Source organism: Daphnia pulicaria, chromosome 3 (genome assembly GCF_021234035.1).
Source record: "Daphnia pulicaria isolate SC F1-1A chromosome 3, SC_F0-13Bv2, whole genome shotgun sequence".
Lineage (NCBI taxonomy): Eukaryota > Metazoa > Arthropoda > Branchiopoda > Diplostraca > Daphniidae > Daphnia > Daphnia pulicaria.
The window spans coordinates 4,145,103-4,159,764 of NC_060915.1; the positions used below are offsets into that span (position 1 = coordinate 4,145,103).

General features: G+C 37.6%; 26 pseudogenes; all 26 read right to left on the minus strand.

Moving 5' to 3' along the window:
- Positions 1-198: 198 nt before the first annotated feature.
- LOC124333950 lies at positions 199-317 on the minus strand (annotated as a pseudogene).
- A 412-nt stretch (positions 318-729) lies between these two features.
- LOC124333951 lies at positions 730-848 on the minus strand (annotated as a pseudogene).
- Positions 849-1,260: 412 nt separating this feature from the next.
- On the minus strand, positions 1,261-1,379 carry LOC124332954 (annotated as a pseudogene).
- Positions 1,380-1,791: 412 nt separating this feature from the next.
- On the minus strand, positions 1,792-1,910 carry LOC124333952 (annotated as a pseudogene).
- Positions 1,911-2,322: 412 nt separating this feature from the next.
- LOC124332955 lies at positions 2,323-2,441 on the minus strand (annotated as a pseudogene).
- A 412-nt stretch (positions 2,442-2,853) lies between these two features.
- Positions 2,854-2,972, minus strand: LOC124333953 (annotated as a pseudogene).
- A 412-nt stretch (positions 2,973-3,384) lies between these two features.
- Positions 3,385-3,503, minus strand: LOC124332957 (annotated as a pseudogene).
- Positions 3,504-4,707: 1,204 nt separating this feature from the next.
- Positions 4,708-4,826, minus strand: LOC124333954 (annotated as a pseudogene).
- Positions 4,827-5,238: 412 nt separating this feature from the next.
- Positions 5,239-5,357, minus strand: LOC124332958 (annotated as a pseudogene).
- A 412-nt stretch (positions 5,358-5,769) lies between these two features.
- LOC124333956 lies at positions 5,770-5,888 on the minus strand (annotated as a pseudogene).
- Positions 5,889-6,300: 412 nt separating this feature from the next.
- On the minus strand, positions 6,301-6,419 carry LOC124332959 (annotated as a pseudogene).
- A 411-nt stretch (positions 6,420-6,830) lies between these two features.
- Positions 6,831-6,949, minus strand: LOC124333957 (annotated as a pseudogene).
- Positions 6,950-7,362: 413 nt separating this feature from the next.
- LOC124332961 lies at positions 7,363-7,481 on the minus strand (annotated as a pseudogene).
- Positions 7,482-7,894: 413 nt separating this feature from the next.
- Positions 7,895-8,013, minus strand: LOC124329733 (annotated as a pseudogene).
- Positions 8,014-8,426: 413 nt separating this feature from the next.
- On the minus strand, positions 8,427-8,545 carry LOC124329734 (annotated as a pseudogene).
- Positions 8,546-8,956: 411 nt separating this feature from the next.
- On the minus strand, positions 8,957-9,075 carry LOC124333958 (annotated as a pseudogene).
- Positions 9,076-9,486: 411 nt separating this feature from the next.
- LOC124329782 lies at positions 9,487-9,605 on the minus strand (annotated as a pseudogene).
- A 413-nt stretch (positions 9,606-10,018) lies between these two features.
- LOC124332962 lies at positions 10,019-10,137 on the minus strand (annotated as a pseudogene).
- A 413-nt stretch (positions 10,138-10,550) lies between these two features.
- On the minus strand, positions 10,551-10,669 carry LOC124329735 (annotated as a pseudogene).
- Positions 10,670-11,082: 413 nt separating this feature from the next.
- LOC124329737 lies at positions 11,083-11,201 on the minus strand (annotated as a pseudogene).
- Positions 11,202-11,612: 411 nt separating this feature from the next.
- Positions 11,613-11,731, minus strand: LOC124333960 (annotated as a pseudogene).
- Positions 11,732-12,142: 411 nt separating this feature from the next.
- Positions 12,143-12,261, minus strand: LOC124333961 (annotated as a pseudogene).
- A 411-nt stretch (positions 12,262-12,672) lies between these two features.
- On the minus strand, positions 12,673-12,791 carry LOC124333962 (annotated as a pseudogene).
- A 413-nt stretch (positions 12,792-13,204) lies between these two features.
- LOC124332963 lies at positions 13,205-13,323 on the minus strand (annotated as a pseudogene).
- Positions 13,324-13,736: 413 nt separating this feature from the next.
- Positions 13,737-13,855, minus strand: LOC124332964 (annotated as a pseudogene).
- Positions 13,856-14,309: 454 nt separating this feature from the next.
- Positions 14,310-14,428, minus strand: LOC124332965 (annotated as a pseudogene).
- Between the last annotated feature and the right edge of the window lie 234 nt (positions 14,429-14,662).

The window sequence follows — 14,662 nt, forward strand, 5'->3', positions numbered from 1 at the left end:
TTTGGACTGGTAACCATCACGATTAATAACGCGATAAAATTTGACAAACTCTCAATGGAATTGATCCAGAATCATTCTTATAGATGAATTGAACCTATCTCTAAGGCATTGAAATGTTTCATCTACGAAATTGGACTGGTAACCATCGTTATTGAAAAAAAATTTCAAGAAATTTGTTATTGAAAACAAACTATCCATCGCCAACGACATCCCGTATTCCCAAGCGGTCACCCTTCCAAGTACTAACGGAACTCGACGTAACTTAACTTCTGGGAGCTGACGAGACCAGGTGCGTTCTACGTGATATGGCCGTTGACATTCAAAAATGAAAATTTACCCTCCCAGTCCCAATGGATGAATAGAAAATCACTTCAAAGTGACAGAAATGTTTGTTCATTGAATTTGGACTGGTAACCATCGCGAATAAAAAGCGCGATCAACTTTGAAAAACTCGCAATGAAATTCATCCAGAATCATTCCTATAGATGAATTGAACCTATCCCTATGTCATTGAAATTTTTGATCTACGAATTTGGACTGGTAACCATCACGATTAATAACGCGATAAAATTTGACAAACTCTCAATGGAATTGATCCAGAATCATTCTTATAGATGAATTGAACCTATCTCTAAGGCATTGAAATGTTTCATCTACGAAATTGGACTGGTAACCATCGTTATTGAAAAAAAATTTCAAGAAATTTGTTATTGAAAACAAACTATCCATCGCCAACGACATCCCGTATTCCCAAGCGGTCACCCTTCCAAGTACTAACGGAACTCGACGTAACTTAACTTCTGGGAGCTGACGAGACCAGGTGCGTTCTACGTGATATGGCCGTTGACATTCAAAAATGAAAATTTACCCTCCCAGTCCCAATGGATGAATAGAAAATCACTTCAAAGTGACAGAAATGTTTGTTCATTGAATTTGGACTGGTAACCATCGCAAATAAAAAGCGCGATCAACTTTGAAAAACTCGCAATGAAATTCATCCAGAATCATTCCTATAGATGAATTGAACCTATCCCTATGTCATTGAAATTTTTGATCTACGAATTTGGACTGGTAACCATTGCGATTAAAAAACGCGATAAAATTTGACAAAATCTCAATGGAATTGATCCAGAATCATTCTTATAGATGCATTGAACCTATCTCTAAGGCATTGAAATGTTTCATCTACGAAATTGGACTGGTAACCATCGTTATTGAAAAAAATTTCAAGAAATTTTTTATTGAAAACAAACTATTCATCGCCAACGACATCCCGTATTCCCAAGCGGTCACCCTTCCAAGTACTAACGGGACTCGACGTAACTTAACTTCTGGGAGCTGACGAGACCAGGTGCGTTCTACGTGATATGGCCGTTGACATTCAAAAATGAAAATTTACCCTCCCAGTCCCAATGGATGAATAGAAAATCACTTCAAAGTGACAGAAATGTTTGTTCATTGAATTTGGACTGGTAACCATCGCGAATAAAAAGCGCGATCAACTTTGAAAAACTCGCAATGAAATTCATCCAGAATCATTCCTATAGATGAATTGAACCTATCCCTATGTCATTGAAATTTTTGATCTACGAATTTGGACTGGTAACCATCACGATTAATAACGCGATAAAATTTGACAAACTCTCAATGGAATTGATCCAGAATCATTCTTATAGATGAATTGAACCTATCTCTAAGGCATTGAAATGTTTCATCTACGAAATTGGACTGGTAACCATCGTTATTGAAAAAAAATTTCAAGAAATTTGTTATTGAAAACAAACTATCCATCGCCAACGACATCCCGTATTCCCAAGCGGTCACCCTTCCAAGTACTAACGGAACTCGACGTAACTTAACTTCTGGGAGCTGACGAGACCAGGTGCGTTCTACGTGATATGGCCGTTGACATTCAAAAATGAAAATTTACCCTCCCAGTCCCAATGGATGAATAGAAAATCACTTCAAAGTGACAGAAATGTTTGTTCATTGAATTTGGACTGGTAACCATCGCAAATAAAAAGCGCGATCAACTTTGAAAAACTCGCAATGAAATTCATCCAGAATCATTCCTATAGATGAATTGAACCTATCCCTATGTCATTGAAATTTTTGATCTACGAATTTGGACTGGTAACCATTGCGATTAAAAAACGCGATAAAATTTGACAAAATCTCAATGGAATTGATCCAGAATCATTCTTATAGATGCATTGAACCTATCTCTAAGGCATTGAAATGTTTCATCTACGAAATTGGACTGGTAACCATCGTTATTGAAAAAAATTTCAAGAAATTTTTTATTGAAAACAAACTATTCATCGCCAACGACATCCCGTATTCCCAAGCGGTCACCCTTCCAAGTACTAACGGGACTCGACGTAACTTAACTTCTGGGAGCTGACGAGACCAGGTGCGTTCTACGTGATATGGCCGTTGACATTCAAAAATGAAAATTTACCCTCCCAGTCCCAATGGATGAATAGAAAATCACTTCAAAGTGACAGAAATGTTTGTTCATTGAATTTGGACTGGTAACCATCGCGAATAAAAAGCGCGATCAACTTTGAAAAACTCGCAATGAAATTCATCCAGAATCATTCCTATAGATGAATTGAACCTATCCCTATGTCATTGAAATTTTTGATCTACGAATTTGGACTGGTAACCATCACGATTAATAACGCGATAAAATTTGACAAACTCTCAATGGAATTGATCCAGAATCATTCTTATAGATGAATTGAACCTATCTCTAAGGCATTGAAATGTTTCATCTACGAAATTGGACTGGTAACCATCGTTATTGAAAAAAAATTTCAAGAAATTTGTTATTGAAAACAAACTATCCATCGCCAACGACATCCCGTATTCCCAAGCGGTCACCCTTCCAAGTACTAACGGAACTCGACGTAACTTAACTTCTGGGAGCTGACGAGACCAGGTGCGTTCTACGTGATATGGCCGTTGACATTCAAAAATGAAAATTTACCCTCCCAGTCCCAATGGATGAATAGAAAATCACTTCAAAGTGACAGAAATGTTTGTTCATTGAATTTGGACTGGTAACCATCGCAAATAAAAAGCGCGATCAACTTTGAAAAACTCGCAATGAAATTCATCCAGAATCATTCCTATAGATGAATTGAACCTATCCCTATGTCATTGAAATTTTTGATCTACGAATTTGGACTGGTAACCATTGCGATTAAAAAACGCGATAAAATTTGACAAAATCTCAATGGAATTGATCCAGAATCATTCTTATAGATGCATTGAACCTATCTCTAAGGCATTGAAATGTTTCATCTACGAAATTGGACTGGTAACCATCGTTATTGAAAAAAATTTCAAGAAATTTTTTATTGAAAACAAACTATTCATCGCCAACGACATCCCGTATTCCCAAGCGGTCACCCTTCCAAGTACTAACGGGACTCGACGTAACTTAACTTCTGGGAGCTGACGAGACCAGGTGCGTTCTACGTGATATGGCCGTTGACATTCAAAAATGAAAATTTACCCTCCCAGTCCCAATGGATGAATAGAAAATCACTTCAAAGTGACAGAAATGTTTGTTCATTGAATTTGGACTGGTAACCATCGCGAATAAAAAGCGCGATCAACTTTGAAAAACTCGCAATGAAATTCATCCAGAATCATTCCTATAGATGAATTGAACCTATCCCTATGTCATTGAAATTTTTGATCTACGAATTTGGACTGGTAACCATCACGATTAATAACGCGATAAAATTTGACAAACTCTCAATGGAATTGATCCAGAATCATTCTTATAGATGAATTGAACCTATCTCTAAGGCATTGAAATGTTTCATCTACGAAATTGGACTGCCCAGATAGCACACTGCAGTCCCATAGACGCACAAAACACGTCACTTTGAGACGTCTGAGATGTACTTGGCACATAGCAGATTCCCAAGTTTACATTCCTAGGACGTCTTTTACGTATGGCCAATGTCCGCTTCGCCGAGATCTCATAGAGGTCCTTATCCCGTCCCATTGGATGGACATTAGACGTACTTGGGACGGAAAAAGGATCTCAAGAAGTCATTAATAATAAATCTTTTTCTGGACTCTGAATTTCGTTCCTTTTTCTTTACTCTTCTTTTTCTTATGAGTGCTGTGCCGACATTTCTTCACAAACGCTGATCCGGATATCCGGACGACAAGTTTATTTGTCAAAGTATGCAAAGGGTTACCGGACACACTACATAAATCGACTGCATTCTAACAGCGCTGTTGAAGAAATATGGAACCTGAACCGGGGGCCGAACCCGGATCGTCGTGGTGAGAAGCCAGTACTATACAGATGGGCCACGAATTCATGTTTTAGTTTTGAAGATAAAGGTTATAATAAGATTTTAGAATCAAACTTTGCCGCGAAAACACAAAGACAGTTTCTCCGAAATTTTCTAAGTGTCAAGAAGGAGCCAAAAAATAAAAACGGGACGCATCAGAGACTTGTACGAGAGGGAGTAAAAAATGACGTATCCGACAAGATGAAAAATGAGTAACGCATTCAAATAAGGGCTCGCAATGGGACATCTTAGAGATTCCCCTGTGCCCACCGCACCAGCCGCACGGCTTTGGTCCCGCCTTGGGACGAAAATTCCTATCTGGGTGGTAACCATCGTTATTGAAAAAAAATTTCAAGAAATTTGTGATTGAAAACAAACTATCCATCGCCAACGACATCCCGTATTCCCAAGCGGTCACCCTTCCAAGTACTAACGGAACTCGACGTAACTTAACTTCTGGGAGCTGACGAGACCAGGTGCGTTCTACGTGATATGGCCGTTGACATTCAAAAATGAAAATTTACCCTCCCAGTCCCAATGGATGAATAGAAAATCACTTCAAAGTGACAGAAATGTTTGTTCATTGAATTTGGACTGGTAACCATCGCAAATAAAAAGCGCGATCAACTTTGAAAAACTCGCAATGAAATTCATCCAGAATCATTCCTATAGATGAATTGAACCTATCCCTATGTCATTGAAATTTTTGATCTACGAATTTGGACTGGTAACCATTGCGATTAAAAAACGCGATAAAATTTGACAAAATCTCAATGGAATTGATCCAGAATCATTCTTATAGATGCATTGAACCTATCTCTAAGGCATTGAAATGTTTCATCTACGAAATTGGACTGGTAACCATCGTTATTGAAAAAAATTTCAAGAAATTTTTTATTGAAAACAAACTATTCATCGCCAACGACATCCCGTATTCCCAAGCGGTCACCCTTCCAAGTACTAACGGGACTCGACGTAACTTAACTTCTGGGAGCTGACGAGACCAGGTGCGTTCTACGTGATATGGCCGTTGACATTCAAAAATGAAAATTTACCCTCCCAGTCCCAATGGATGAATAGAAAATCACTTCAAAGTGACAGAAATGTTTGTTCATTGAATTTGGACTGGTAACCATCGCGAATAAAAAGCGCGATCAACTTTGAAAAACTCGCAATGAAATTCATCCAGAATCATTCCTATAGATGAATTGAACCTATCCCTATGTCATTGAAATTTTTGATCTACGAATTTGGACTGGTAACCATCACGATTAATAACGCGATAAAATTTGACAAACTCTCAATGGAATTGATCCAGAATCATTCTTATAGATGAATTGAACCTATCTCTAAGGCATTGAAATGTTTCATCTACGAAATTGGACTGGTAACCATCGTTATTGAAAAAAAATTTCAAGAAATTTGTTATTGAAAACAAACTATCCATCGCCAACGACATCCCGTATTCCCAAGCGGTCACCCTTCCAAGTACTAACGGAACTCGACGTAACTTAACTTCTGGGAGCTGACGAGACCAGGTGCGTTCTACGTGATATGGCCGTTGACATTCAAAAATGAAAATTTACCCTCCCAGTCCCAATGGATGAATAGAAAATCACTTCAAAGTGACAGAAATGTTTGTTCATTGAATTTGGACTGGTAACCATCGCAAATAAAAAGCGCGATCAACTTTGAAAAACTCGCAATGAAATTCATCCAGAATCATTCCTATAGATGAATTGAACCTATCCCTATGTCATTGAAATTTTTGATCTACGAATTTGGACTGGTAACCATTGCGATTAAAAAACGCGATAAAATTTGACAAAATCTCAATGGAATTGATCCAGAATCATTCTTATAGATGCATTGAACCTATCTCTAAGGCATTGAAATGTTTCATCTACGAAATTGGACTGGTAACCATCGTTATTGAAAAAAATTTCAAGAAATTTTTTATTGAAAACAAACTATTCATCGCCAACGACATCCCGTATTCCCAAGCGGTCACCCTTCCAAGTACTAACGGGACTCGACGTAACTTAACTTCTGGGAGCTGACGAGACCAGGTGCGTTCTACGTGATATGGCCGTTGACATTCAAAAATGAAAATTTACCCTCCCAGTCCCAATGGATGAATAGAAAATCACTTCAAAGTGACAGAAATGTTTGTTCATTGAATTTGGACTGGTAACCATCGCGAATAAAAAGCGCGATCAACTTTGAAAAACTCGCAATGAAATTCATCCAGAATCATTCCTATAGATGAATTGAACCTATCCCTATGTCATTGAAATTTTTGATCTACGAATTTGGACTGGTAACCATCACGATTAATAACGCGATAAAATTTGACAAACTCTCAATGGAATTGATCCAGAATCATTCTTATAGATGAATTGAACCTATCTCTAAGGCATTGAAATGTTTCATCTACGAAATTGGACTGGTAACCATCGTGATTGAAAAAAATGTCAAGAAATTTGTTATTGAAAACAAACTATCCATCGCCAACGACATCCCGTATTCCCAAGCGGTCACCCTTCCAAGTACTAACGGAACTCGACGTAACTTAACTTCTGGGAGCTGACGAGACCAGGTGCGTTCTACGTGATATGGCCGTTGACATTCAAAAATGAAAATTTACCCTCCCAGTCCCAATGGATGAATAGAAAATCACTTCAAAGTGACAGAAATGTTTGTTCATTGAATTTGGACTGGTAACCATCGCGAATAAAAAGCGCGATCAACTTTGAAAAACTCGCAATGAAATTCATCCAGAATCATTCCTATAGATGAATTGAACCTATCCCTATGTCATTGAAATTTTTGATCTACGAATTTGGACTGGTAACCATCACGATTAAAAAACGCGATAAAATTTGACAAACTCTCAATGGAATTGATCCAGAATCATTCTTATAGATGAATTGAACCTATCTCTAAGGCATTGAAATGTTTCATCTACGAAATTGGACTGGTAACCATCGTTATTGAAAAAAAATTTCAAGAAATTTTTTATTGAAATTAAACTATTCATCGCCAACGACATCCCGTATTCCCAAGCGGTCACCCTTCCAAGTACTAACGGGACTCGACGTAACTTAACTTCTGGGAGCTGACGAGACCAGGTGCGTTCTACGTGATATGGCCGTTGACATTCAAAAATGAAAATTTACCCTCCCATTCCCAATGGATGAATAGAAAATCACTTCAAAGTGACAGAAATGTTTGTTCATTGAATTTGGACTGGTAACCATCGCGAATAAAAAGCGCGATCAACTTTGAAAAACTCGCAATGAAATTCATCCAGAATCATTCCTATAGATGAATTGAACCTATCCCTAAGTCATTGAAATTTTTGATCTACGAATTTGGACTGGTAACCATCACGATTAATAACGCGATAAAATTTGACAAACTCTCAATGGAATTGATCCAGAATCATTCTTATAGATGAATTGAACCTATCTCTAAGGCATTGAAATGTTTCATCTACGAAATTGGACTGGTAACCATCGTGATTGAAAAAAAAATGTCAAGAAATTTGTTATTGAAAACAAACTATCCATCGCCAACGACATCCCGTATTCCCAAGCTGTCACCCTTCCAAGTACTAACGGGACTCGACGTAACTTAACTTCTGGGAGCTGACGAGACCAGGTGCGTTCTACGTGATATGGCCGTTGACATTCAAAAATGAAAATTTACCCTCCCAGTCCCAATGGATGAATAGAAAATCACTTCAAAGTGACAGAAATGTTTGTTCATTGAATTTGGACTGGTAACCATCGCGAATAAAAAGCGCGATCAACTTTGAAAATCTCGCAATGAAATTCATCCAGAATCATTCCTATAGATGAATTGAACCTATCCCTAAGTCATTGAAATTTTTGATCTACGAATTTGGACTGGTAACCATCACGATTAATAACGCGATAAAATTTGACAAACTCTCAATGGAATTGATCCAGAATCATTCTTATAGATGAATTGAACCTATCTCTAAGGCATTGAAATGTTTCATCTACGAAATTGGACTGGTAACCATCGTGATTGAAAAAAAAATGTCAAGAAATTTGTTATTGAAAACAAACTATCCATCGCCAACGACATCCCGTATTCCCAAGCTGTCACCCTTCCAAGTACTAACGGGACTCGACGTAACTTAACTTCTGGGAGCTGACGAGACCAGGTGCGTTCTACGTGATATGGCCGTTGACATTCAAAAATGAAAATTTACCCTACCAGTCCCAATGGATGAATAGAAAATCACTTCAAAGTGACAGAAATGTTTGTTCATTGAATTTGGACTGGTAACCATCGCGAATAAAAAGCGCGATCAACTTTGAAAATCTCGCAATGAAATTCATCCAGAATCATTCCTATAGATGAATTGAACCTATCCCTATGTCATTGAAATTTTTGATCTACGAATTTGGACTGGTAACCATCACGATTAATAACGCGATAAAATTTGACAAACTCTCAATGGAATTGATCCAGAATCATTCTTATAGATGAATTGAACCTATCTCTAAGGCATTGAAATGTTTCATCTACGAAATTGGACTGGTAACCATCGTGATTGAAAAAAATGTCAAGAAATTTGTTATTGAAAACAAAGTATCCATCGCCAACGACATCCCGTATTCCCAAGCGGTCACCCTTCCAAGTACTAACGGAACTCGACGTAACTTAACTTCTGGGAGCTGACGAGACCAGGTGCGTTCTACGTGATATGGCCGTTGACATTCAAAAATGAAAATTTACCCTCCCAGTCCCAATGGATGAATAGAAAATCACTTCAAAGTGACAGAAATGTTTGTTCATTGAATTTGGACTGGTAACCATCGCGAATAAAAAGCGCGATCAACTTTGAAAAACTCGCAATGAAATTCATCCAGAATCATTCCTATAGATGAATTGAACCTATCCCTATGTCATTGAAATTTTTGATCTACGAATTTGGACTGGTAACCATCACGATTAATAACGCGATAAAATTTGACAAACTCTCAATGGAATTGATCCAGAATCATTCTTATAGATGAATTGAACCTATCTCTAAGGCATTGAAATGTTTCATCTACGAAATTGGACTGGTAACCATCGTGATTGAAAAAAATGTCAAGAAATTTGTTATTGAAAACAAACTATCCATCGCCAACGACATCCCGTATTCCCAAGCGGTCACCCTTCCAAGTAATAACGGAACTCGACGTAACTTAACTTCTGGGAGCTGACGAGACCAGGTGCGTTCTACGTGATATGGCCGTTGACATTCAAAAATGAAAATTTACCCTCCCAGTCCCAATGGATGAATAGAAAATCACTTCAAAGTGACAGAAATGTTTGTTCATTGAATTTGGACTGGTAACCATCGCGAATAAAAAGCGCGATCAACTTTGAAAAACTCGCAATGAAATTCATCCAGAATCATTCCTATAGATGAATTGAACCTATCCCTATGTCATTGAAATTTTTGATCTACGAATTTGGACTGGTAACCATCACGATTAAAAAACGCGATAAAATTTGACAAACTCTCAATGGAATTGATCCAGAATCATTCTTATAGATGAATTGAACCTATCTCTAAGGCATTGAAATGTTTCATCTACGAAATTGGACTGGTAACCATCGTTATTGAAAAAAAATTTCAAGAAATTTTTTATTGAAATTAAACTATTCATCGCCAACGACATCCCGTATTCCCAAGCGGTCACCCTTCCAAGTACTAACGGGACTCGACGTAACTTAACTTCTGGGAGCTGACGAGACCAGGTGCGTTCTACGTGATATGGCCGTTGACATTCAAAAATGAAAATTTACCCTCCCATTCCCAATGGATGAATAGAAAATCACTTCAAAGTGACAGAAATGTTTGTTCATTGAATTTGGACTGGTAACCATCGCGAATAAAAAGCGCGATCAACTTTGAAAAACTCGCAATGAAATTCATCCAGAATCATTCCTATAGATGAATTGAACCTATCCCTAAGTCATTGAAATTTTTGATCTACGAATTTGGACTGGTAACCATCACGATTAATAACGCGATAAAATTTGACAAACTCTCAATGGAATTGATCCAGAATCATTCTTATAGATGAATTGAACCTATCTCTAAGGCATTGAAATGTTTCATCTACGAAATTGGACTGGTAACCATCGTGATTGAAAAAAAAATGTCAAGAAATTTGTTATTGAAAACAAACTATCCATCGCCAACGACATCCCGTATTCCCAAGCTGTCACCCTTCCAAGTACTAACGGGACTCGACGTAACTTAACTTCTGGGAGCTGACGAGACCAGGTGCGTTCTACGTGATATGGCCGTTGACATTCAAAAATGAAAATTTACCCTCCCAGTCCCAATGGATGAATAGAAAATCACTTCAAAGTGACAGAAATGTTTGTTCATTGAATTTGGACTGGTAACCATCGCGAATAAAAAGCGCGATCAACTTTGAAAATCTCGCAATGAAATTCATCCAGAATCATTCCTATAGATGAATTGAACCTATCCCTAAGTCATTGAAATTTTTGATCTACGAATTTGGACTGGTAACCATCACGATTAATAACGCGATAAAATTTGACAAACTCTCAATGGAATTGATCCAGAATCATTCTTATAGATGAATTGAACCTATCTCTAAGGCATTGAAATGTTTCATCTACGAAATTGGACTGGTAACCATCGTGATTGAAAAAAAAATGTCAAGAAATTTGTTATTGAAAACAAACTATCCATCGCCAACGACATCCCGTATTCCCAAGCTGTCACCCTTCCAAGTACTAACGGGACTCGACGTAACTTAACTTCTGGGAGCTGACGAGACCAGGTGCGTTCTACGTGATATGGCCGTTGACATTCAAAAATGAAAATTTACCCTACCAGTCCCAATGGATGAATAGAAAATCACTTCAAAGTGACAGAAATGTTTGTTCATTGAATTTGGACTGGTAACCATCGCGAATAAAAAGCGCGATCAACTTTGAAAATCTCGCAATGAAATTCATCCAGAATCATTCCTATAGATGAATTGAACCTATCCCTATGTCATTGAAATTTTTGATCTACGAATTTGGACTGGTAACCATCACGATTAATAACGCGATAAAATTTGACAAACTCTCAATGGAATTGATCCAGAATCATTCTTATAGATGAATTGAACCTATCTCTAAGGCATTGAAATGTTTCATCTACGAAATTGGACTGGTAACCATCGTGATTGAAAAAAATGTCAAGAAATTTGTTATTGAAAACAAACTATCCATCGCCAACGACATCCCGTATTCCCAAGCGGTCACCCTTCCAAGTACTAACGGAACTCGACGTAACTTAACTTCTGGGAGCTGACGAGACCAGGTGCGTTCTACGTGATATGGCCGTTGACATTCAAAAATGAAAATTTACCCTCCCAGTCCCAATGGATGAATAGAAAATCACTTCAAAGTGACAGAAATGTTTGTTCATTGAATTTGGACTGGTAACCATCGCGAATAAAAAGCGCGATCAACTTTGAAAAACTCGCAATGAAATTCATCCAGAATCATTCCTATAGATGAATTGAACCTATCCCTATGTCATTGAAATTTTTGATCTACGAATTTGGACTGGTAACCATCACGATTAATAACGCGATAAAATTTGACAAACTCTCAATGGAATTGATCCAGAATCATTCTTATAGATGAATTGAACCTATCTCTAAGGCATTGAAATGTTTCATCTACGAAATTGGACTGGTAACCATCGTGATTGAAAAAAATGTCAAGAAATTTGTTATTGAAAACAAACTATCCATCGCCAACGACATCCCGTATTCCCAAGCGGTCACCCTTCCAAGTACTAACGGAACTCGACGTAACTTAACTTCTGGGAGCTGACGAGACCAGGTGCGTTCTACGTGATATGGCCGTTGACATTCAAAAATGAAAATTTACCCTCCCAGTCCCAATGGATGAATAGAAAATCACTTCAAAGTGACAGAAATGTTTGTTCATTGAATTTGGACTGGTAACCATCGCGAATAAAAAGCGCGATCAACTTTGAAAAACTCGCAATGAAATTCATCCAGAATCATTCCTATAGATGAATTGAACCTATCCCTATGTCATTGAAATTTTTGATCTACGAATTTGGACTGGTAACCATCACGATTAATAACGCGATAAAATTTGACAAACTCTCAATGGAATTGATCCAGAATCATTCTTATAGATGAATTGAACCTATCTCTAAGGCATTGAAATGTTTCATCTACGAAATTGGACTGGTAACCATCGTGATTGAAAAAAATGTCAAGAAATTTGTTATTGAAAACAAACTATCCATCGCCAACGACATCCCGTATTCCCAAGCGGTCACCCTTCCAAGTACTAACGGAACTCGACGTAACTTAACTTCTGGGAGCTGACGAGACCAGGTGCGTTCTACGTGATATGGCCGTTGACATTCAAAAATGAAAATTTACCCTCCCAGTCCCAATGGATGAATAGAAAATCACTTCAAAGTGACAGAAATGTTTGTTCATTGAATTTGGACTGGTAACCATCGCGAATAAAAAGCGCGATCAACTTTGAAAAACTCGCAATGAAATTCATCCAGAATCATTCCTATAGATGAATTGAACCTATCCCTATGTCATTGAAATTTTTGATCTACGAATTTGGACTGGTAACCATCACGATTAAAAAACGCGATAAAATTTGACAAACTCTCAATGGAATTGATCCAGAATCATTCTTATAGATGAATTGAACCTATCTCTAAGGCATTGAAATGTTTCATCTACGAAATTGGACTGGTAACCATCGTTATTGAAAAAAAATTTCAAGAAATTTTTTATTGAAATTAAACTATTCATCGCCAACGACATCCCGTATTCCCAAGCGGTCACCCTTCCAAGTACTAACGGGACTCGACGTAACTTAACTTCTGGGAGCTGACGAGACCAGGTGCGTTCTACGTGATATGGCCGTTGACATTCAAAAATGAAAATTTACCCTCCCATTCCCAATGGATGAATAGAAAATCACTTCAAAGTGACAGAAATGTTTGTTCATTGAATTTGGACTGGTAACCATCGCGAATAAAAAGCGCGATCAACTTTGAAAAACTCGCAATGAAATTCATCCAGAATCATTCCTATAGATGAATTGAACCTATCCCTAAGTCATTGAAATTTTTGATCTACGAATTTGGACTGGTAACCATCACGATTAATAACGCGATAAAATTTGACAAACTCTCAATGGAATTGATCCAGAATCATTCTTATAGATGAATTGAACCTATCTCTAAGGCATTGAAATGTTTCATCTACGAAATTGGACTGGTAACCATCGTGATTGAAAAAAAAATGTCAAGAAATTTGTTATTGAAAACAAACTATCCATCGCCAACGACATCCCGTATTCCCAAGCGGTCACCCTTCCAAGTACTAACGGGACTCGACGTAACTTAACTTCTGGGAGCTGACGAGACCAGGTGCGTTCTACGTGATATGGCCGTTGACATTCAAAAATGAAAATTTACCCTCCCAGTCCCAATGGATGAATAGAAAATCACTTCAAAGTGACAGAAATGTTTGTTCATTGAATTTGGACTGGTAACCATCGCGAATAAAAAGCGCGATCAACTTTGAAAATCTCGCAATGAAATTCATCCAGAATCATTCCTATAGATGAATTGAACCTATCCCTATGTCATTGAAATTTTTGATCTACGAATTTGGACTGGTAACCATCACGATTAATAACGCGATAAAATTTGACAAACTCTCAATGGAATTGATCCAGAATCATTCTTATAGATGAATTGAACCTATCTCTAAGGCATTGAAATGTTTCATCTACGAAATTGGACAAAAACGTAACCATCGTTATTGAAAAAAAATTTCAAGAAATTTTTTATTGAAAACAAGCTATTCATCGCTTGAAGAAATTTTTTATTGAAATTAAACTATTCATCGCCAACGACATCCCGTATTCCCAAGCGGTCACCCTTCCAAGTACTAACGGGACTCGACGTAACTTAACTTCTGGGAGCTGACGAGACCAGGTGCGTTCTACGTGATATGGCCGTTGACATTCAAAAATGAAAATTTACCCTCCCAGTCCCAATGGATGAATAGAAAATCACTTCAAAGTGACAGAAATGTTTGTTCATTGAATTTGGACTGGTAACCATCGCGAATAAAAAGCGCGATCAACTTTGAAAAACTCGCAATGAAATTCATCCAGAATCATTCCTATAGATGAATTGAACCTATCCCTATGTCATTGAAATTTTTGATCTACGAATTTGGACTGGTAACCATCAC